This window comes from Typopeltis vanoorti, chromosome 9 (assembly GCF_054136105.1).
Source record: "Typopeltis vanoorti isolate ZY-2024b chromosome 9, IOZ_Tvanoo_1.0, whole genome shotgun sequence".
NCBI classification, from domain to species: Eukaryota; Metazoa; Arthropoda; class Arachnida; order Uropygi; family Thelyphonidae; genus Typopeltis; species Typopeltis vanoorti.
Genome location: NC_143557.1, coordinates 94,161,867 through 94,185,079, shown reverse-complemented (window position 1 = coordinate 94,185,079; position 23,213 = coordinate 94,161,867). Strand labels below are relative to the sequence as shown.

Sequence of the window (23,213 nt, the reverse complement as noted above, 5' to 3'; positions counted from 1 at the left end):
CCTAGCAGACGATCTGATTGCGTTCGTACAGCAGAATTCCTCGCAAATCTGCAGGAACAGGTGTTGAAGAACCCTGGCATTGGAATTCGGGCTTTGTTCGTGGAGTTGCTAACTGTAGTCAAGCCCTGGATAACAAGGGTAGCCAATGGTAGGCCGTATGTATGGCAGCAGGATTCGGCCCCTTGCCACACCTCTGGGAAAAGTCAAAAATGGTTGTCTGAAAATTTCTACGACTTCACCAGTCCAAATGTTTGGCCTCCAAACTCCCCAGACCTTAACCCCATGGATTATTTTGTATGGGGCGCAGTTGAAAAAGACACCAATCGCACTTCCAGTAATACAAAAGCCCAGTTAATGGATAAAATTAAAACAGTTTTTGCGGCCCTTCCCAGGGAGACTGTAGCATCAGCTTGTTCGAGGTTCCGAAGCAGAATTGAAGCTGTGATCGATGCTAATGGTGGTTATTTTGAGTAAATCTTGTTGATAGTATTGTAATTAACTCTGCCTGTAATGTTTTTTTGTCAATTCATTAAATTTAATAGATACAAAGAAGATTTTCTTTTTCCTTACGAAACTGTCAAATTTATCCCGAACACCCTGTATATATATATATATATATATATATATAGTTGATGGAAGTTGTATGATAGAATGTAAAGGTGGTATGATACAACCTTTGCCATGAGTTTCCCCAGTCCTGAAATTACTTCAGGCACAAACTTTGCTTGTGTACACTTAGATAAAGTAGATTAAACTAAATATATAATTTATAGCATAACCAAGTGTAAAACAACTTCCACCAACTATCTCTTATCCAGAGAATTTTAATAATAAGGTGTGACACCTTTTGGCAACTCGTATATGGAAATATGACTTCTGCATTACTTCCACCTTGGTATCACCACCTCTGGGTCTGGCTCCCACTAATGTGCTTTCGTGCACAAGTGGTTGCTTTCCCTGAGATGTGAGAGGCTCTGCTTGGGGATAGGTTTTTGTCTGTCTCTGAGTGGGGCCACAGCTGAGATTATGGCTCTGCTTGGTGGTAGTTTTTGCCTATCTCTGGGTGGGGCCACTGCTGAGATTATGGCTCTGCTTGGTGGTGGGGTGAGCCTGTCACTGAGTGGAGCCACTGCTGAGGTGGAGGTTGTTCAGTCACTTGTAGGGAGTGGTCTGGGGGGACTGCCTAATTTTTAGAGGTCTTTACTTAAACAGTAAACCTACTAGTGATCCTTCCCTTAATGCATAGCATTATACATGTCTACAAGGAGATATGTTTTGCATTATGGGATACTAAGGCAAGTGATACTAAAGCAATCTTGGGGCTTTAGTATCACGAAAAACTGCAGTCAGTGGGCTGCAGTCCTATGGTTTTGCCTTCCACCTTTGTAATCACGTGTCTAGTTTCTCTCTGGCCACTCACCTTGATAACATGTGTACTGCATGTTATCATGGTGAATGGCTTCCTCTCTTTAGAATTCCCTACAACTGTTAAAATGATCTGTTTTCACTGGCCTCAATTCCTCTCTCTAGTTTTGCCAATGACTGGTTTGGGGTTTCCCATGGTTGCATAATCATAGCAGACCTTGCACTAAAGATAAAAGTGCTATAAAGAGAAAGAAAAAGTTTTGCCAATTATAGTATACTCCAATCTCCTTACTCGTTTATCAAACTTTGCAGCGCTCAAAGAAGATCATCCATAATCTCAATTTCTAGTCAATTTCATTTAACTACAAACACAGCCCTATACTCTTTTCAACATACACACACACAAACTGAATTACTCCTCCCTTACTTTCAGTAATATCCAGATTCTTCGACAAAATCAAACCTCACTCTATCTCTCTTTCTTCTTGGGCTCATATTAAGCAGTAGATGCCATTGGTGCAGGTGATGGAGACGGAGAGTTGTGGAGTTAGGTGCCCTCCCTTGATGAGTCTTTGGACTCCTTGGAGGTGTCACATAATAATTATATTTACTTCTTGCCTGGCACAGAAACATCACATCCATAGCCTCAGCCTCCAAAAAACTTGGTACTCTTTTACTTAAACACTACTTCTTATTGTTTCAGCTGTTAACCCTGTAGAAATACAAATATGCTCAAACTTAGATTGCTGATTTGATATTTCGGATGGCTCACCAAAAATCTCCCTAAAAACTTGATGCAGCCTATAAGAGTTATTTGATTAACAGATCACTCGAATTGCATTCTTACTGATATTGTCTCTGCTTTTAATACAGGTACTTCCATGGATGCTAGTCGACAGAACTGGTATATTCACCATTCCTTAGCCCATGAAAACAGCAGCAGTAGCTGATTCAAACCGCTCTTCTGTCATTCCGTTCACTTATATTATCCATCGCCGGCCTGGTTGGTCGAGTGGTTAGTGTATCCGCTCTCCAGACTAGAGGCTGCGGGTTCGAATCTCACCTAGCCATGGATGTTTGTGATCGTCTTTCACCTTCATACATTCATCACACAAGTGAATAAACACTCCCCGAAGGTGGACTGGGTCACCATGGAGGTAGTAGATAACTGCCCAACCCTCGGTATCTATGGACGGTTTTTGTTTCCTCTCGAAAATTACAAAATTGCATGATATACTAATTTTGAAATTTCGTGAGGAAACATTAACCGCCACGCTTTGTCAAAATCATTAATAAATAACTAACAAAAAAATTATTTCCCTACTGATATTAACAAATAAGTATTGTTTAGTAGCATATTGGTAACACAATATCAGGAATATCTTAAAGTAAAAATAAACATTACTCAGTTTTTAAAAGCATAAATTTAGCGATTTCAATTAAAAATCGACGAATAACAACATCGATCGAATATTTTTCCTTATCAATTCTGGGAATTTTCTTCCAACGATGTTTAGAACTTATCTGTTTACAATTAACCGACAAGTAAACATCAGATCAGCAACTGCATGTTATGTTGTTCATTTAATATGAACATTTAAGCCAGGCAGCGACACCTTATTTATTTGATTACCATGTAATACATATTAATGTATATTATTATATTAATACATTATATTGCTGAGTATATTATCTATGATAATATAGTTTAATTTATTGTAATTTAGAACGCATATAATAACGAATGCAGTATTTTGACGCACAATGAAAAGTACATATTACTTTTACAGTCTTTATATTTTGAAGTCCTCAATAAACAGAGAAAAACGTTTCAAAAAAAATGTTTTGCCCTGTTGTAAAAAGAGATTTATACTATACGCTGCTTAGAAAGAAGTTAACGGACACCATAGTGTGAGCACCAAACAGCTAAGGCGCCTACCTTAATAAGATGTAGGACCTCCTTTCGCTGCGATTACTGCAGCAATCCTTCGGGGAATTCTTTTCGCAGGCGTAAGATAGCAATTAATGAGAAATTTGGGTTATGTGGGCATGTAACGATGTCCTAGACTGTTGTGGGGCGAACGTCCCTTGACTTCACCAGACACTCGAGTTCATCAAACAGATGTTCAATAGGGTTGATATCAGGGCTCTGTCGAAGCCAGTTTAGTGTGGTGACGTTCATGTCCACAAACCATGCAGTCATAGTAGCAGCCTTATAACACAGTGTATTGTCTCGCTGAAAGAGACAATGGTCAGTTTTGCGGAAACGCCACAAAGTAGAAGCATTGCGTTGTCCGGAATGTTCAGACGCCTCACGCAGTTCAGTGTTCGTGGAACAACAGAGGTTCGAGGCCAAACCATGGAAAACATGACCATACTGTATATAAATGATATAGGAAATAACGTGAAAGGAAATATTCAGTTGTTTGCTTATGATGATGTGAAATTAGTTAATCAAGGCGATGTGGAGAAAATAGGCTGTCAGTATGAGCAAAAGATAATGGGTATCAGTTTAATGTGGAAAAATATAAAGTTATGCATTTTGAGATAAATAGATTACAAGCTGGTTACCACATTAATGGAACTGTACTCCAGAAAACAGATGAAGCCAGAGATTTAAGGGTGGTGGTAGACAGAGAGTTAAAGTTTAGAGGACATATTGCTAAGTTTGCTAAGGTAGACCATAAGATTACTTGGCTATTGAAGAACACACTAACAAGCAGAGATAAGCTGTTAATTCCTCTTTATACGGCTTCGATAAGACCACATCTGGATTACTGTGCTCAGGTCTCGTCTCGTCTCCTGGATTTCTTGGGGATAAGGAAGCTGTGGAGAGGATTCAGAGGTGAGTGACCAAGACGGTTGGTAGAGCTGGAATGTTCCCTACGAGGATAAATTGAGAATGTGTGGATTGCAGAAACTGGTTGATAGGAAGAAAAAGAGGGGATATGATAGAAATAGTTAAGTTGCTTAAAGAGTTTTATAGGATTGATGCAGTTTTATAGGAGTGACCAAGACGGTTGGTAGAGCTGGAATGTTCCCTACGAGGATAAATTGAAAATGTGTGGATTGCAGAAACTGGTTGATAGGAAGAAAAAGAGGGGATATGATAGAAATAGTTAAGTTGCTTAAAGAGTTTTATAGGATTGATGCAGACAAAATGTTTCAGTACTTGGCTAGAGGGGGGGGGCAGAATACACAGTCACCTTTGAATTTCATAGCTGGGGTTATACACATTGGTAAGAGACGTTCACCGGGCACCACCACAATCACACCCGTCCATCTGTTCAGTAGAGGATGTAGAGTATACCCTCTATAGAGGGTGTAGAGTTGACTCCCTGCGCTTTCATCTCAGTATGGTGTCACTGATTGTTGACCTGGGATGGCCCAATTTCTCAACAATTTGCTGTACAGATAGGCCTGCAACATGGCATATCGAAATGCTTCTTAAAAACTCCGTCAGTTCCCTTCTTGAAGCCATTTCATCCAGTTACAGTTGCACTTACTTGGGAGCATCATATTCCTCCAATTTCTACCGGCTACAAACACGTGACTCGCTACATGACATGATGAATCTGGTTCATGAGGGTGTCCGTTGACTTCTTTCCAAGCAGTGTACTTCACGATTTTGCGAAATATGCTTCATTTTAGGAATATGCAACTTTTATGTGTAAAACGATTAAAACACCATCGGTACTGGTTTCTGACGGAAAGAATAATAAGCGAGGTGTACTTGGAAATGTGCGTTATACTCATTTAGTAGGCGGTATTCCACTTTATTACTAGGCTTGCAAGCCAAAAATAAGCTACGGAGATATCGGCACAAGTAAAAGGCAGTGAATTAATGTTATCAACGAGGAGAATAACCTATAGGTTATTCTCCTCGTTGTCTTCACACTATACGTTTTAACATTTCACACCTTCTATTCCTGTTTTGTGCCAGTAATTAGGGTTGTGTTCATAGTATTTGCCAATTTCCATAAAATATTTCCGCCAAAGGTATGTCATTAACAAACTTATTACCTACTACGCCTCATTTGCAACCCACCTCCAGTCTCTTCTCCCAACATAAAAAAGCACGCTAATTATTAGATTATTAACTGTGACACCTCTACTAACGCAAACTCATTTGTTAACGACGTTTTATTTCCGATTACAGTGTCCTTTGGGCGTGTAAAACTATAGAATCCAGACAGACATTTTATTTTGAAAATATACTTGGAGAATCATGAAATCATTGCACTTTGAAGAATGCACAAGCATAGCATTTATATTTTTTTGTTGTTTTGTTTTAGTTGTGTTTTCTTTCAGCTTTGTAAAGCGTCTTTCATTTTTTTAGCCAAGTTAGATGATTGTGAAATAAAGAAAAATGCCAATAATATGCACAGGTTTGAGTTAATGTAGATAGCATTTAGTTAAGTTATCTGTAGTTATACTTCAATAAGTCTAATTCACGTAACAATTACATATCATTAAACTATAACACTTTTTATGAACGTTAGTCAAGTGAGTTTAATTTTTCGTCCTACTAGTTTCACCGATTTTTGCTATCGGCATCTTCGGGGATACAATTGGTAAGCGATATGAAGATAACAAGACTAGGTTTTAACTGACAGTTCTAATTCATACAAAATTAGTATTGTGCGAGACAATGCGCGTGTCTCGGGAACATGATTTATTTGTTACGAGACATAATGTAATTGGCGTGAAAGTTCATTTCCTTGATGTTTAGTGATCTAATTAAAGCTTTCCAAATTTCCGGTAGGATTAGACCTTGATTCTTATTAATGTTTCTTGTTGAACGGGCGACCATAGAAGCCTCCTTGAAGGTTCTGGAATGGTAGTTCTCTTCTATATAGGGCATATGACTCTTATCCCACTCAATAAGATGGTTGGTAGAGGCAAAGTGGGAAGAAAGGCCTGAAATATCTTGTCTGTTGTTTCTAACATAGCCTATGTGCTCCTTATGTCTCGTTTCGAAGCTTCTAGAGGTCTGACCAACGTAACAAACATCACAGGAGCAAGTATATTATATACTCCAGAGTACTTGTAGAATGGATGAGGGTCTTTCGGTGATCTTAAAAATTTCCGAATAGTATTGACCGGCTTGAATGCTACTCTAATATTGTGTGGTTTTAGAAGGATAGCCAATTTTTTGGAAATGCTGCTGATAAATGGAATAGTTATAGTACTGATCTATTGGGTGTCATCACGTTGTCTTTGTGGTATATCCGAAAAGAGAATCTTGTTGCAGAGTCTTTTAGGATAACCATTTAAGGATAGCTCTCTGGATATTGTAGTTAATTCTTTTTGTAAGTCATCTTGGTCTGTGGTGTACTGTATAGCTCTTTTCTTAAGCATATGGATAATGCTAAGTTTCTGGGATATATGATTTGACGAGATGAAATGGAGGTAACGTCCAGTATTCGTAAGTTTTACACAGAGAGGTTGATACTGTTATTGGTTTGTTTCTTTATTAGGATGTCTAGGAATGGAAGTTTTTCATTTTTTTTCAATTTCTAATGTGAATTTGATGAATTACATATCGTTGTCAGATCAACCTACTTTATCGCTGGCATATTTAAATATCACTACAGCCGAGTTAGGAGAATTTTCTATATTGATAACATTTGATTAATCGTAAGTTAAAATATTTGGTTACATGGAACTCCTGCAGCAAGTAATAATAACAAGAGATGGTATACATAATATTATCATTCCAAGCGGATGTAATGATGGCCTTGGGAAAGATTTGTTTAAACAGAAAGTTAAACAAGCCTGTAATAAACATGTTTTCATTAAAATATTTCTTATATTATAAAAAAAATGTCTTTAGTTTTAAAACTTCCAAACTATAAACGCATAAGACAGCGTCTTCTCTTGCGTTAAGAATATTAGTAATAGGATTTATTCTGAAATAAGGCTAGGAGGATTAAACATCAGCTTCATTTGCTCAGTCGGTTTCGACGATGCCTTTTAGTTGAAAAGACCTGAGTTCGAACCGGAAGAATCCTTATCAGTGCAATTCATCTGAAGGCGAGTTAGCGGGTCTCATAGGAAGTGGAAGGGTTTTTTTTTTTTTTCTTTCTCTCCTCTCCAAGAATTCACAAAACAGCAAAACTCGCCAAAAGAAACTCAGTATACAGGCATAGGACACTACGGGAATAAGGATTAACCATCCTAATCTGTCGGGTTTGATTTCGAACACCTGCACGGTACTATGCGTAAATGTAAAACAGGAAGGAAAGAAGGATTAAACATTTCTCAGTGCATATAATTCGAATATGATTATTTGGTGTAATTAAGCGAATGACTACAACGAATATTATTATTTTTTTTTTTTTCTTTATATGAGTTTCACACACGAAATGCTGTAAACGAACAGTATGTGGGTGAAATAATGGTTAGATTATTCGGAAAGATTCTAGGGATCAAAAACATAGACTTTTTCAAGCCACTTCTGGCTTCCATTAAGCGGAGGCGGTGGTTTCACACCGGATAATGATATTCTTCTACCACATAATGACCTTGACAAACATCCATGGCCGCAACTAAAGATGAAAAGCCAAACGGCTATTTTTTTTTTCTGGCGAAGTTCCTTTCTGACCTGAAGTTTTTTTTTCAAGTGAAAAAAATTTTTCTTTCTATTTATTTTGTCTTTAGGTCTAAAAAAGCAAGAGTATCAAGTATTTTTCTGGAAAATACATTTCAGGATAGGAATTCTGACCGACTGATTCCATATAGAATCAGTAGCAAATATTCAACTTCTAAGCTTATACTCTATAATCCAATATATGCATATTATTCTACTAAGTCATAAAAACCGATATTGGTAAGATTTATACGTATTACACATACCTGTTATTATATTAAAAAATGGAACTACGACATACGATACCAACTGGAATCATTCGCCACGTAATATTGGCTACGAAAGCCAAGACAGTTAGTGATTCCAACTGGAATCGCTAGGACAGAAAGGGTTAAATTAAGGGGATGCCTACAGTTGGATTCGAATCCACACAGCCTATTGGATGGTAAGCAGGTACACCAAACCAGACAACAAGATAGCATAGAATATGATTAATAAGCAGAGGATGGGCAAGGAAAGAAAATGATATATTTGTTTAAGATTTCAAAGCTAAAAATTATGAAATTATTAAATATCCTTAAGTATTTTCTAAAGCTAGGTCTCTCTAAAAAAATTAGGCGTGAAAAATTAAGCATGAAATTTAATAAATTACTTGAAACAGTTTCTGCACCACTTGCAAAAGATGTCTCCAAGTGGTAACAAAGTAGATACTATTGTGCATTCACTGTTTTTCTCAAATTATGCAACCCTGAAATGTCTACCAATTTATTTCCCATGCTGGGAAATAAATTGGAGAACATTTCAGGGCCACATAATTTCAAATTTCCTCATGTGCGCTACAGCAGACCTTCTATAACTACCTTGTACTGCTGATTTTTCCCTATTGTGATAATTTCATTTAATTATTTAATTCATAATATGAAACGAGCACAGAAGACATGCTAACGAAACAATAGTGGGCAAAGCCGTTAATGAAGGTCTTTGTGGCAGCATTCATAACACTCTGGTTCAGGAACTCAAAAATGAACATGAAGCTTAATTTTCATACTATTTTTTTTTTAATTCCCCGGCAGACATGAGTATCAGAAAATACCATAATTCAAGTATATTTGATAAATTTATACGAGAAATATTAAATGTTTTCATATTTGTTTAATTTTTCATTATCAAATGAAAAATTAAACAAATATTTTCGTGTATAATGTATCGACATTTTGTAAACATTAATAAAGAAAGAACATAAAATCATCCATCTTCCTCAACCATTTGTCTGTATCTGGAGGCTATCTCAACATACTAGTTGTGAGGCCCCCAGGTAAACTACTTGCCGAGATGCCCCTGATTTTTCTGCTCCGTCACACCGATAGTAAGCTTCGAAGAATTATAATGATTAATCATCGAAGAGAATAAAAAAAAGGACTATGATGCATTGTTATTTCCAAAATTGAAAGCAACCATCAAATGAATAAAAGGAAGAGAAGATTATTGCAGTAGTAGCAATTATGGATTCCAATGGGAGAGAGGGATTCAAACTCTCTCTCTCTCTCTTCTCTCTCTCTCTCTCACACACACACACACACACACACACACACACACACACACACACACACACACACACACACACACACACACACACACACACACACACACACATCAGACTTTCTCCTATTTCCTGAATTCAAATATAATTCTAGAAGGATGTTAATGAGGAGGTTTTTAGTGAACTGAATATGTGGAAAAAGTAACATCTTACAGTGCTACTGGATAATGATTTACAAGGGAATCCAGAAAGAATACAGTTGTTCGACTGTTGAAGTTGAAGAATTGTATTCTTTCTAATTGTAATTATTGTAACCCTTCTGGAAAACGAAAAATCTTCCGCTTTCCTCCCCCTCCTCTCTCCTCTTTAATATTCCCAGTTACAAATCCATCTTTCCAGCAATCTAAGTTGTTTTAAGTACCATCATACCGCATTACTTATTCATTGAATATGAATGGTCAAATTCATATGAATTTGACAATTTTATTCGGCAAATGATGCAGTTAAATTCATACTATGTGTTTTATAACAAGGAAGAATTGATGGAAAGAAGAATGAAAATACAAGCTAACTATATTCAAATATGTTATCAAAGTATTGGGTATCCCATATTTTCAAATATATTCAAATATGTTGTCAAAGTATTGGGTATCCCATATTTTCAAATACCAAAAACAAGATTAAAAAGGAATCTTCAAGAACTATGCAGAACTCCGTTAGAAAAATACCCTTTTCACCTGGAACAGTACATTTTAAAAAGTGAGAAAAATGTCTCTCAAATTATATTGATCAAAATACGTACAGGCTTAATAAATTTGCTATAAGTTATGCTGATAACACATTTTGTTCTTTATTCTGATATCAACTAAACATTGGATATATATATCCATTTATTTCTAATACTATATGTGTAAAACACCCTTTTTGTATTCGACTGAAAAAAGAACACTGAAAGGACATCTGACCGTTCTGACAAATATTTTGGGATACCGAAATAAATAAATAAAAATATATAAAAAAAAATTAAAAAAAAACAGACGTTAATCAAGACTGGTATTACTCCACATATATTTAAAATTCCGAAGCCTTTGAAACTGGATTTAATAAGTTAGGTGCGCTTGTGAAATCTCACTGCCGATAGTGAAGCGTTTTTGAAATGTTTTACAGCGTGTGTTCATGAAGAGGATTTCAACATATACCCCTCACTTTATTTTCGTTATTCTGAATTTCTTTGCAATTATTCTGAAAATACAAAAAAAAAAAAAAACTTTGTTGGAGGACTGGAGATAATGTGAAAAGCATGAACGTTTGTGACTATCTTTAGGTAGCAATTTTATCGCCCGGTGTGACAACTACCCTGCTTATTGGAGACCCGAAGTGACTTAAAAGTTCCATGTGTGACTCTAGGGCAGAGGTTCCGAATGATCTAATCCTTAGCATACACCCACACGGTATTAATGTACTATAGGTGTGTTTGTCAGAAACTGAATTTTTCGTGGTCAAGATAAAAGACATAATATGGTCTTATCTCAAAAGATGTTAAGATTATTATTTTTATTTATTTATTTTTTTTTTAATTACAAGCTAATAAGAAATAACACGTACTTCTTTAGATTAATAAGAGTTTATTTAGACCTCCATTAGGGGATAAACAATAATGTCATGTATGCTATAGTTTGGAATTATCCTTGAGGTTTTAGCTCTTAAAGCAAATCAAAAAATTCTGCCAGGTTTTCGACATATTTTGTTTTTAAATAAAATACAAGTTCAGCCTTCCAGTTCAAAGATATAGGAACTGGTTCCACTTGTTTCAAGCATGTTAACTGGCTCGATTTAACTGGTTATTTGACCACTCTCATCTTCTCTACTGCAACTGCTAACAGCAATATACGCGTGCTTTATTTATTTATTTTTATTATTTTTTTTTACGGAAAAACAGAAACTCGCGAATGAAAGAAACTATTAGACTTTAAAAATACGTTGTTCTCACTATCCTGCGTAAGTGCATAAAAGATGCTTGTTTGAGGCAAACGAGGTCAAACTTAAGGAATGGTAAATATTAATGTATGAACTGCTAGTAAGTCGAACGTGTTTTGGATGGAGTATTTCGACTAGCTGACCATGCTAACTCCACAACAACATCACGGAACTAAAACTAAATATGATTCCCCATCATAAACCGGTGTCTGTAGAAGCTACATGCCTTCATACACACCTGCTAGTGACGTCATTATGGGCATGTATAACGTGCCCAAGGTGGGGCGTGGACGGGTTTGGGGCCGGTTTAGAAGGGCGACGCCTGTCTCTCAACATTGAACCTGCGTGAGGTTAAACCTCTAGGGTTCAAGCCCGCAATATAGGAAGGGTGACAACAGGCGTGGAGAAGGGAAAGAGCACGCCTCGATTCAGTTCTCCGTAAGCCGTTAAAACACCTAAAGCTTATATTCTGAATGGACTCGTGCTCCGAATATTAGGTGGAAAAAGAGAGATGGGAGGTCATGTCTTCTTGATTAATTGGAAACACAAAGAAAATAAATGAGAGAGAAAAAACTTATGAATAGGGGGAAAAGGCCATAATAAAGGAAACAATTCGCACTGCAAAAGGAATGTTCATTGCTTGTCCTATGTTAAAGCTATATTTCTTAAAATAAATCACAAAGAAGGAAAGGGTTCGTTGACGCATAACCTGAACTGCTAATAAAAGACATTGCGCTGTTGGGATCAATAACAAATCAAGATGAAAAATGTCCAACGAGGGGAAAAGTCTTTAGTGTAAATCATTTTCCTTAGTACAATGTCACCTATATATGAACAATGTGACCGAGTACCAAGGAAGCAGAAGGTCGGATGTAAGTTAGAAAAAGCAGTTGTTTTAATGACATTATTTTTAATAATCAGCGATAGTGTTGTTGCTGTTCTTATGGTACTAGTAGAATTTCAGAAGGGAAATTAACATTCTTAATAATTTTTAAAAAATTAAATGTCAGCCAACTAGCCGCTTTTAAATTGCAGCTAATTCCTGCTTCTTTAGCGCTTGGCTTAATTTTTTTGACATCTTTTTATGAGCTATCACACATTTTTGGATAAATTTCGTAAAACTGTGAAATCGATCTGCAACGGTGTCTAGGATATTTTACTTCTTCTCTCTCTTTCTCCTTTATAATACCATCTTGCATTTTAGTACGACTGGGGAAACTGTCAAGAGAAATTGCAGCCAATAAAGGGTGCGTATATTCCGAATTTGGTAAAATGACCTAAAGAAATGTCTGCAAAGCTCGTGACCATTCCGTCGTCATTGTACGATTGTATTGAAATGCTCAGAGAAGCATAAATAATATTAGGAATAACTATTGGTATATTCCAGTGTGGTCGAAACTGGCTGAACGATTCGACTTATAGAGGTAGCTGCGGAAGAAGAAGAGGAAGAAGCAAAAGGACGCTTTAGGAATGCCGTTCAATATTTTCAAAGCACTTTAATTTTTTTTAAAATTGGATTTAACGCTTCAAATTTGGCAGGATGTGTCCTGTTGAATACGTCTGTTCAAATAAAAATGATGAACCGATAATATCCAACTTAGAACCAGAGTTACCGCAAGTCGAATATTAGCGCTACCAATTCTCGTCGTCTGCTCTAAGTGACTCTCTGCAGGCCTTGATATATGGTGTTACAACAAGTCATTCCAAACTGCTTCATGCATGCTGGCATTGTTGAGCCCGACAACATGCTCTCGTTTACATAGTAACTGAATCATGTCTGAATAACAGATTGAGCTTAAACTAAGTTTACATTCAAATAACATGGATTGAGCTTTTATATACCATGTTAAAATAAGTCTCCGAATAGCATCACATTTCATAGAAACCTTATATATTACTGCACACACACCTCAGCAGAATGAGGGAGTCTCGCTTTAACTCTGATTATGCTTCTTATACTTCTAGGCATATCCTCTACTAGTTTGTGATGCGTCAGCTACTTCGGTACTAAGATTTCTGTACAGGTCTTACAAGCATCCTTGGGTTCCTTGGTGTTTCTGATCCTTCCTGTACGTTTCTCAGTCTAGGTATCAGCTGAGTCTTTTTATTGTTAAAAATATCGCATAATTGAAAATCGGTTGATATGACATTCTACAATTCTTTCGTAGTTTTTAAGTTCTACACGTGTCACTAACAATGTATATGTATAAATGTACATATAATATAGATGTTCGGTTATGGGTGGGGGGTGGGGGGGAATAAGCGTATGAGTTTATATAGCAATATAGGCTAGGTCATGGATGACGACAGGAATACGTACATCCATGTTTAATTTTAAAATATATTTAATCCCAATACTTATTCACCGTAATGTATGTATAAGGGCAGACTATCCAGTCTTTCAGTAAAGTGAATGTGAAGTTGACATTCATTAAAAATAAAATCCTTAAATCTTAAATATTCCCTCACTTGAAGCGTAATTTTTTTAAAAAATCGCTATCTACTTCTCACTTTTGTCCTAGAAGCCCGCTTGATGTCTTAATGTTTTATGTTTAGGATACGGCGGAGTTAATGCGACATTCTCTCACTATCGAAACTCCTTTTGTTTTCAACGTCTAGTTTTTAATTCTCTTGCAATCGTATTTACAATCAGCTGATGAGAAACATATTTCCTAAGTATACCTTAAACATGTTAAAGATATGTTTTAAATTAAAGACCAAGAAATTCTATACTTGGTTTAATCCATTATCCAAGTGTAAGCAAACAAAGTTTGCGCCTGAAGTATCTTTCAGGACTGGGGCAACTCGTGGCAAAGGGAGTATGACTTCACATCACTTGCCTTGGTATCCCATAATGCAAAGCACATCTCCTTGCGGACATGTATAATGCTTTGCATTATGGGAAGGGTCACTACCCAGATCGGTTTCGAGCTTTATTGAGGTCTCATCAGTGGGAGCCAGACCCGGAGGTGAGATACCAAGGTTGAAGTAATGCAGAAGTCATATTTTTCTATATGAGTTGCCAAAAGGTGTCACACCTTGTTATTAAATTACTCGATTAGAGACAGAACTATCTATCTCTAATAGAACTATCTCTAATCCAGAGTAATTTAATAATAAGGTGTGACACCTTTTGGCAACTCATATAGAAAAATATGACTTCTGCATTACTTCAACCTTGGTATCTCACCTCCAGGTCTGGCTCTCACTGATGAGACCTCAATAAAGGTCGAAACCGGTCTGGGTAGTGACCCTTCCCATAATGCATAGCATTATACATGTCCGCAAGGAGATGTGCTTTGCATTATGGAACACTAAGGCAAGTAATGTGAAGTCATACTACCTTTGCCACGAGTTACCCCAGTCCTGAAAGATACTTCAGGCGCAAACTTTGCTTGCTTACACTTGGATAATGGATTAAACCAAGTATAGAATTTCTTGGTATCTTTAATTTATAATATAACCGAGTGAAAAACTTTCAACAAAGACATGTTTTACATAAATGCATCAATTGATAAAAACACTTAAGGCATCTAATTTTCTGTGGCAGTTTCATTTACTTATGGAAATTAACAGAAAGTGATAAAAATGGTGCTGGAGGATGCACAAACAGTTAAGACGTTCATTCGTATTGTTTCGAATACATTCATCTTAAAATTCGCTACATTTTTATTAGTACTAGACAATTTTAAATTCTAAAATTTTCCATATTTTAGAATTTAATGCATATTTTCCATGTTTGCACTGAGTTGACCGCGAAGGAAGAGGCCCGGTAAACACAAAACCCACTTATTTGATGAGCCCAATAATTCTAAATTCTTCATTCCAAATAATGCATCTCAAAGATGAGTTTACATGCGAAGACTTAAAAAATAATCAAACCGTTAGCCACTAATAGAGAACACATTTGCATCTTCAAGAGGGAAAGAGTCATTTTGCAAAAATGTCATTGTCTATCATCTATTTCGTTCTTGACTATGTAATTACAACATGAAATACATATAATTACAATATGTAATTGTACGTATTTCATGGAAACGCGACGTCTCAATCGTCTTAGTCGACAACAAACAAGAGAAACTTGTTTTATTATACAGAGTCCTGTATGTATACACACTTTAACAGATGAAGTTGGATCGAATTATGCTAGCAATGTGTAGTATGATGTTCTCTCAAAAGATGTCGTTACTTACATGAATAGTAGCATTAACACGTGATCAGTAGGACAGTCAAATAAACTGGCCGAGGCATGATAGTCGTTACGAGAAACGCAAGATCATTTTAAAGTGGTATTTCAAATTTAAGAATGTTGTTGAAGTTCAACGACAATGGAGGCGTGAGCTTGCAACCCAACCTCCAACACGCCTGACAATTGCATGTATTCGTGATAAGTTTGAGACCCATGGTACCGTGTGTGATGTTCAGACGGGAAGATCCGGAAGGCCTCGTACAGCAACGTCCTGCTTCCTCGGCTATGGTTTAATAGGACCATTCTTTTTGAAGGTACTGTTACTGGTCAAGTGTACCGAGACATGCTACACACATCCATTTTACCTGCCATTCATGCACTTTATAGGAATAATCAATTTAATCAAGGACAAAGAGGTGCAGTTGAGTTACCCTCACGTTCTCCTCATTTAATATCCTTGGACTTCTACCTATGGGGGAATCTAAAGGATGTAATGTATCATAGAAAACCAGCTACACTGGTGGCCCTTCGGAAAGAAATTGAAACAGCATGCGTAGCAATCCCACTGGACACTTTGGTCAACGTTGCCCAAGCAATTAGCCGTAATAATAAGTGTCTCGACGCTCATGGTAACCACTTTGAGCACCTCGTGTAGTTGTAGAAGTCAAAGGTAACTTGTATTCATCCCTTGATGCCTGTTTAAATTTAGTATTACAATTTTTATACAGGTTTTTCTTTTGCTGAAGTATGAGTACATTTTTTGACGGACTCTGTATAGAAAAACGCTTTTAAAGAGTAATAATAATTTGCTTCGCGTGTAAATATAAAATTATCTAATGCTAAGGAAAATGTAACAAAATGTTTGATAAATTCAATAAAAATGTATACACGTAATGCGGTCCAACTCCACACACACACACACACACACGCTAAAACATTGCAATACCTTCTAATATTCATATTAAGAATTACATGTTTATTATTAAACTAGAAAATATGTTTATTTCACTGAATTCATTAAAAATATCGATATCCCTACAAAATATAGAACCCCCAGCTCGAGAGAAAGACCTGGGTTCGAATCCCGTCTAGGGAGGCGAAGAACCTTTATCAAGACTTATCGACTGAAAGTCAGTTAGCTGGTCTCATATGGAAGAGTTTTCCCCTCCCCAAAACTCAAGTTTTTCTTCTGCTAAACAGGCAAACTGGCCAGAAGAATATACGAAAATACACCATGAAAATAGGATTAGCTATATCAGTGCTTTAATTAGGTTTCAAATAAGTCAAGTTACTTGGTCCTGAGAGGCCACTTAGCCTAACAAGCAAAGAAAAATGGGAAATATGATTTAAGACATCAGAAATCCCCTGGAGAGAGAACACCGGACTGCTCTGTTTTGTTTTTTATTTTCTTCTTCTAAGTTCTTTAATCTTCTTGGTTATAGGCCTCCTCCATCTGTTTCCATCTTTCTCTGTTGGAGGCCACCCGATGCTAATATTCTCCAACCACCTCCACTAGACCATCTTCCTATCTTCTCTCTGAAATCCAAGCATTCATCTTCGTTTGTATGGGTGCTAATCTTAACTAATATGATCAGCTAGTAATTCGAATATAAAAATAATATCTTTAAAAAAATTCTCCGCACTGTGCGTATGCCTATTCACAGTCAATTTTAAAGATAAATGAGATACTTATTCTCTTTAGATTTCTTTTTCTTTTCTTTTTTTTTTTTAATAATGAGCCTTTTAACTTTTACTTCTAATTGCTATTAAAGGAACATATGAAAACATATTAATAATGATTTTAAAAAAATTATTTATTCAGCCATATTGGCCAATAGTGGATTTGTGTATTGCCATTTCTAGATAGCAACTTTTGCATTTAAGGTTGTCTCATTGCATTCCTTTAAAAATTATATATTTGAAATTCAGTATACTATCCCCATGAGCCATACTTATAATCTGAGAAGACAGTATGCACTAGGTTTTGTGAAAATATCGGCAAGATTGCAAACAACATTTAGTAATGATGCAATGAACCATGCAAGAAGTTTTGAGTAGTTCCACTTTTAAAGATGGATAAACATTCGAAAGTGTTGTCAGTCATGGATGACTTCTAGTGCTAAAAATTAAGAATAGATAGACGAAACGCACTTTAGTAAGAAATTACAAAATGTTAACTCTTCATAAAATGTCGAAACAAGTAGAGGTTTTGTATGGTACATGTCATTTTAACTGAAGATTTGAGATGAAATGCACGTTCAAGATCGTTCAACAACTGACGAAGATACAACCGAAAAATCTTCTCCGTGGAGTATGCAATTTGCTTCAGTATTTGACAACCGATGAAAATTAACTTTTTTTTTTTTTAGAATTATCATAACACGTAATAATGTCTGTTTCTGCGGATGCAAACTCCAAAATTGAACCGTGAAAAAAACATATTCGTCACGGCGATCAAGCAACGCTTACCAAGTGCTCAACAAAACCCGGTGGTACTAATGCTTTCTTTGATGACGAAGGTGTTGTCTATTATTAGTACATTCCACAAGCCCAAACCATCAACCAGCTTTTATATTTGTAATTTTTGAAGGGTGTCCACCGAAGCAGTATGCCGGAAAAGTCTTCAGACAAAGATATCCCATGAATAATAAGTTCACCATGACACTTTTGCACATCCACCTCACAATTCAAGTTTTTTTTGGCCAAATAGTATTCAGAATCCTTCATATACTTCGTGGACATGGTTTTTGTGTTATTTCCCCTCCCCTTTTCTTCAAATATGATCTGATATCGAAACAAATAATGGCGATGAGAGAATTTTTAAGTAATGATGAAAACCTGAGTTTAAAATATATTCTCATCTGTAGCAGGAGAGATGAAACATCAGCGGAATTATAAGTATTGCATGTTATTAATCACAGCTTCGCTCTCTTCATATTTTTATAACATGTCTTAATTTATAAAGCAGAGTTATTTGAAAAGCATATCATAAAATCATGAGGAACTGATCACGATTAAAAAAAAAAAAAAAAATTAAGTTCTGAATGGCATCTTTTGGCTTAGAAGTTTGGCAATAACGAGAGATTTTAGAAATTCAATTGTAATACTGAAAAGCCAGCCAGACAAGCTAACAATCACATCTCTGTATATTGCACTGAATTACAGCACGTACATTCCTGGTTGTCAAAATTTTTTCCTCATTCGCGTATACGAGTATATATATATTGTTTTTTTCCACTTAATGCGTTGTTTTACTATTTCTGTCGAAGTAATAAGTCGTAAATTCTAGCATAAAACGCCCAATAGTAAATAATTTTAATAATAAAAAAGAAAAATCAAAGTCATCCTACGCCTGATAACTGCTGGAATCCAAGCCTTCCTCTCTTCTTTCCCCCACCCACCTCTTCCAATCAATAGTTGGCGGGATGCATTGGTGTCTGCAGATATCTACTGTGTTGTTCTAGTTGAAATATAGAAAGTGATCTGAAGCAAGAATGTTATTTCTTGTAGTGAAAGCAATTTTTATACAACGGCCCTTATTCTATATCGATTTTAAGGCTAACAAGCCTACAAAATAAGTCTGAAGAGTATGATTGCAAAATCAGCATTATCTGGCTGGCTATAGTATGAAACGTCTACATGCTTTTCAAATGTTAAACCAGTGAAAATCTCTAGAAACCAGCATGAGACTGCGACTGCTAGAGACATCAGGTTTGCTTTCGAAGAAACAGCATTTTGTTATAAATAAATGATTGACTTTTGCAGAACCTATGAAGATGAACTTGTTTTGAAAAAAAAAATCCACTTGTCAATTCTAGACTTTTTTTTTTTTTTTTTGGCGGTTTCACATAAAACTGAAGGCATCGCTTGGAACTGGGTTTTTATATACTATGAGCTTTAATGGAAACGGAACTTTATTCCAGTATAACTTCGTTTTTTATTCAGGTTTTTTTATTACGCATTCCGTTAAGAAGAGTCACTTTGAAATTATCATATGTAAGATTTATAGTAAATATTATTTATTTATGTTTTCACAGACGAGTCTTGCCTTCATTGCTGAAGGTGAGTTAGCCAGTCCCATACCGTATGGAAGAGTTTTCCCAAACGAAAACTTGGGTTTTTCCCGCATAACAGACAAACCGATCATAAGAACACACGCGATTAATAGACATATACACTAGCCTCATGGCCTGAGTTGCTTCCAGTCGTAAATCCAAAACAACAGACTTTCACCTACATCGCTCTGGTTGGGTTAACCCTCCGGCCAGACTTTTGGGGTGTATGTAAAGCTGAAAGCGTCCAGCTTTGACGACAGCAAACTGTACGCTTAGATATATGTATACTTTTGCGGCACAGATGCTGGTGAAAGGCTTATGTAGTAGATGATTTTCAGTGCCTGATATGTCACCTAGCATAGTCGAAGACTGAAGCAGAATAAAAACATCTGTTGATCCTGTCTTATCCAACTTTGTTCTAGCACGTATTAATGTATTATAGGCTTACGGCATGTAGTCGGCGAGATTTACACTCATGAGTCAAAACATTACGACCGCTACCTAGTCGCTTGTTGGGCCTCCTTTAGTAGAGACAACTGCTTGCACTTGCCTTGTCATTAACCCTCCATTAGACCACGGAAGGTGTCCTGAAGTATTCTGGACAAAATGGACAGAATAACCTCCCGGAGATCAGCGATCTAGCGAGGCACTCGCATTGACCAGCAAATGGTACGTCCCGCATGATCTTACAAATGTCCGATGGATTCAAATCAGGATAATTAAACGACCAAGGGAGCTTGGATATGCTCTTCGAACCATGCTTGCACAATGCGAGCCTTGTGATAATACAGGGTAGCATCGTCTTGTTGGTCCAGGTCCATGTAAAGCAATACCTGAGAAACAATTCCAAGGTAAGAATTAGTCAAGGTGTGTTCAGTAGGGATGAGAGAACTCAGTGATGTACATGAGAACATCCCCATGTCATTATACCGCCACCACAGAACTGTTTCTAGCCAACCGTGCAGTCTAGTTGGCGGGATACAGACCGGGTGGTCATAACGTTTCAGTTCATGAGTGTATATGTTACCGGCAAAGTGTGAAATTAGGCATTGTATAGAATGCCGAAAGTGGGACGTCAAAGTATGAAACGCTTAGATTTTCATACATTTCCTAGGCATTCTATAGAATGCCAAAAGGCAAATCGGTAAGTATAAAATACTCCAGGCAGTGATTTTTAAGGTCGTAAGGCGAGTCACATGACTTTCAACTGTGGACATGAGAGTAAAGACGATGGAAGTGAGAAAATAGAAGGTGATGATGTTAATATTTTGTGTACTCTTTGCTTCAATATTGAGAATGCTGTCGAAGATAAAATTCGATCTAAATTAATCTGGAAATACAGGCCAAAAAAATGAAAATGGATTCCGACAAAAAATTTCCTCCTGAAAAAATGGCGATTGTTATGAGTATGACAGACGATGGTTTTTACCGACTTGGAACTGCTGAAGGAATTTTAAACCAACTCTATGCCAGATCACATTTATTCGTATGGAGTTTCCTCCCTTTTTCTCCCCCGTCCCTATTGGGGAGAGTTGATCCCCCCCTCATGGGGGGGTAAATATTTATGGCTGTAGATCCGTGTGTGTGTGTGTTCACGGGGCCGGTTTGCCTGCTCGGGGGATGAAAACGCCAGATAAACTGGAGGAAAAAACCCTACTACCCGCACCTAAGACCGGCTAACTTGGCTATGGCTGAGGAAAATCCTCAAATTCCTCACGTCTTCGACGGGAATCGAATCTAGGATACTCCTTCCCCAGTCATATGGTTGCGAAGCACAAAGCCACTAGCCTAACCGCGCGGACCAAGGGCTTACTGAGAGTTGGAGACGTTCCTGCCTACGAAATAGCTCTCCGGTCAGCCACTTCCGCTCAGTCCAAGGGTTCGTGAGGTATACTTGCAAGACCAAGTGCCGAAATTTGATGAAGTGCTTTTGTATGACAGTTAAGTGCAATTCAAAATGTCATTCCAGTCTACCTTGTAGCAACAAGTAGTTCAGCACTGGTCTTTTTCTCTTTTTGTAGAAAAATCCGGCTTTTCATACTTTGCCGAAATAGTATTTGTAATTCTATATAATGCCTAGGTATTCTATACAATGCCTAGGGAAAGTATGTAAAATATTAAAATAAAACAGACATTTCATACTTTGCCTAAAAACATCACGTCTTCTATAGAATGCCTGCTCTTACACTTTGCTGGTAACATATATATATAATCACACGTTCAATTTTTTTTTTTTCTAAATAATGTTTGCTTCTTTTCATGATATGGAAGATTTTACGGCCTAATAATTCATCTGCCAACGACGTATATGAGCATTAAGAAATTAATGTTATTGACTTATTTTGACCTTATCATATCCAATCTACTGCTTTACAAAAAAACCCATTCTGCTCAGATATTTGAGGCATTAGATTCTAAGACAATCTTTAGTTTCGAAAGGTAAAGATTCATTAGTTTTGGGACATTACACTCTAACAAACAGCGTTTGTTAAAGCAACCATCCGGTTCTGAGCTGTAACTTCAAATCACAGTGTGATGTTCCTTTAATTTGCATTCTTCGTATGTGAAGGATACATACGTAACTTATTTTCTCCCTTAAGTAAAGTGATATTCGTTCAGTATACTTGGTTGTAATAAAAGCAGCCTGTGAGGATAAGATCGATTTGTTACATGAAGTACTGTGCTTAAAAATAATAATTACGAGATGCAATTCCTAAGTGTTGTTTATTCTGTGAAGCACTGAAGAAAAACTGTTTTTTATATACACTAAAATAGCATAATGAGACAAAATGAAGCATTTCCTCTTGAAGTGCCTAACTCTGTATGACGGGTGTGTTATATAACTGTATGACACACTCGTCTGAGAGTATTTACAGTTAAATTGTAAAAAAAGTATGACACAGATTGGGCAGTGAAACAAAGTCAATTTTAATTTGTAATATTTAATCCATTTACAAAGACACGATGTCACACGGGGGTATTTTATATCTATGGATCTGTGTCCGCGCGGTTAGCCTAGTGGTTACGCGCTTCGCAACCATATGCCTGGAGAAGGAGTGTCCTAGGTTCGACTCCAGTAGGTGACGTGAGGAGTTTAAGGATCTTCCTCAGCTATCTGACTAACTTGGCCGTGGACAGTAGGGTTTTGTCCTCAGTTTATCTGGGGTTTTTCCTCCCGCAAGCAGGCAAACCACACCCGTGAACACACACACGCTTCGACAGACATGTGAACAACCTATTCCGCGAGATTATCGGTTACGCGGTAAAATGTGTAGGCCTGCGCGAAAGCGTAACATACGATGACGATGGATCTGTGTGTTTTAGGGGCCAGTTTGTCTGTTTTGAGGTACAAGAAACCGGAGTTTCCGGGAGAAAACCATCCTCCTCCGTATAAGATCGGCTAACTCACCATTCGATTGGAAATAAGTGATAAAAGGTTCTTCGCGTGACAGACAGGATTCGAACCAGGTTTCAACTAAAGGACTCGTCTATACT

General features: G+C 36.9%; 1 protein-coding gene across 3 annotated transcripts in view; it reads right to left on the bottom strand.

Annotated features, from left to right (window-relative positions):
• LOC150103262 (FH1/FH2 domain-containing protein 3-like) overlaps positions 1-23,213 on the bottom strand; it is a 469,484-nt gene that overhangs the window by 218,686 nt on the left and 227,585 nt on the right. The window lies entirely within an intron of this gene.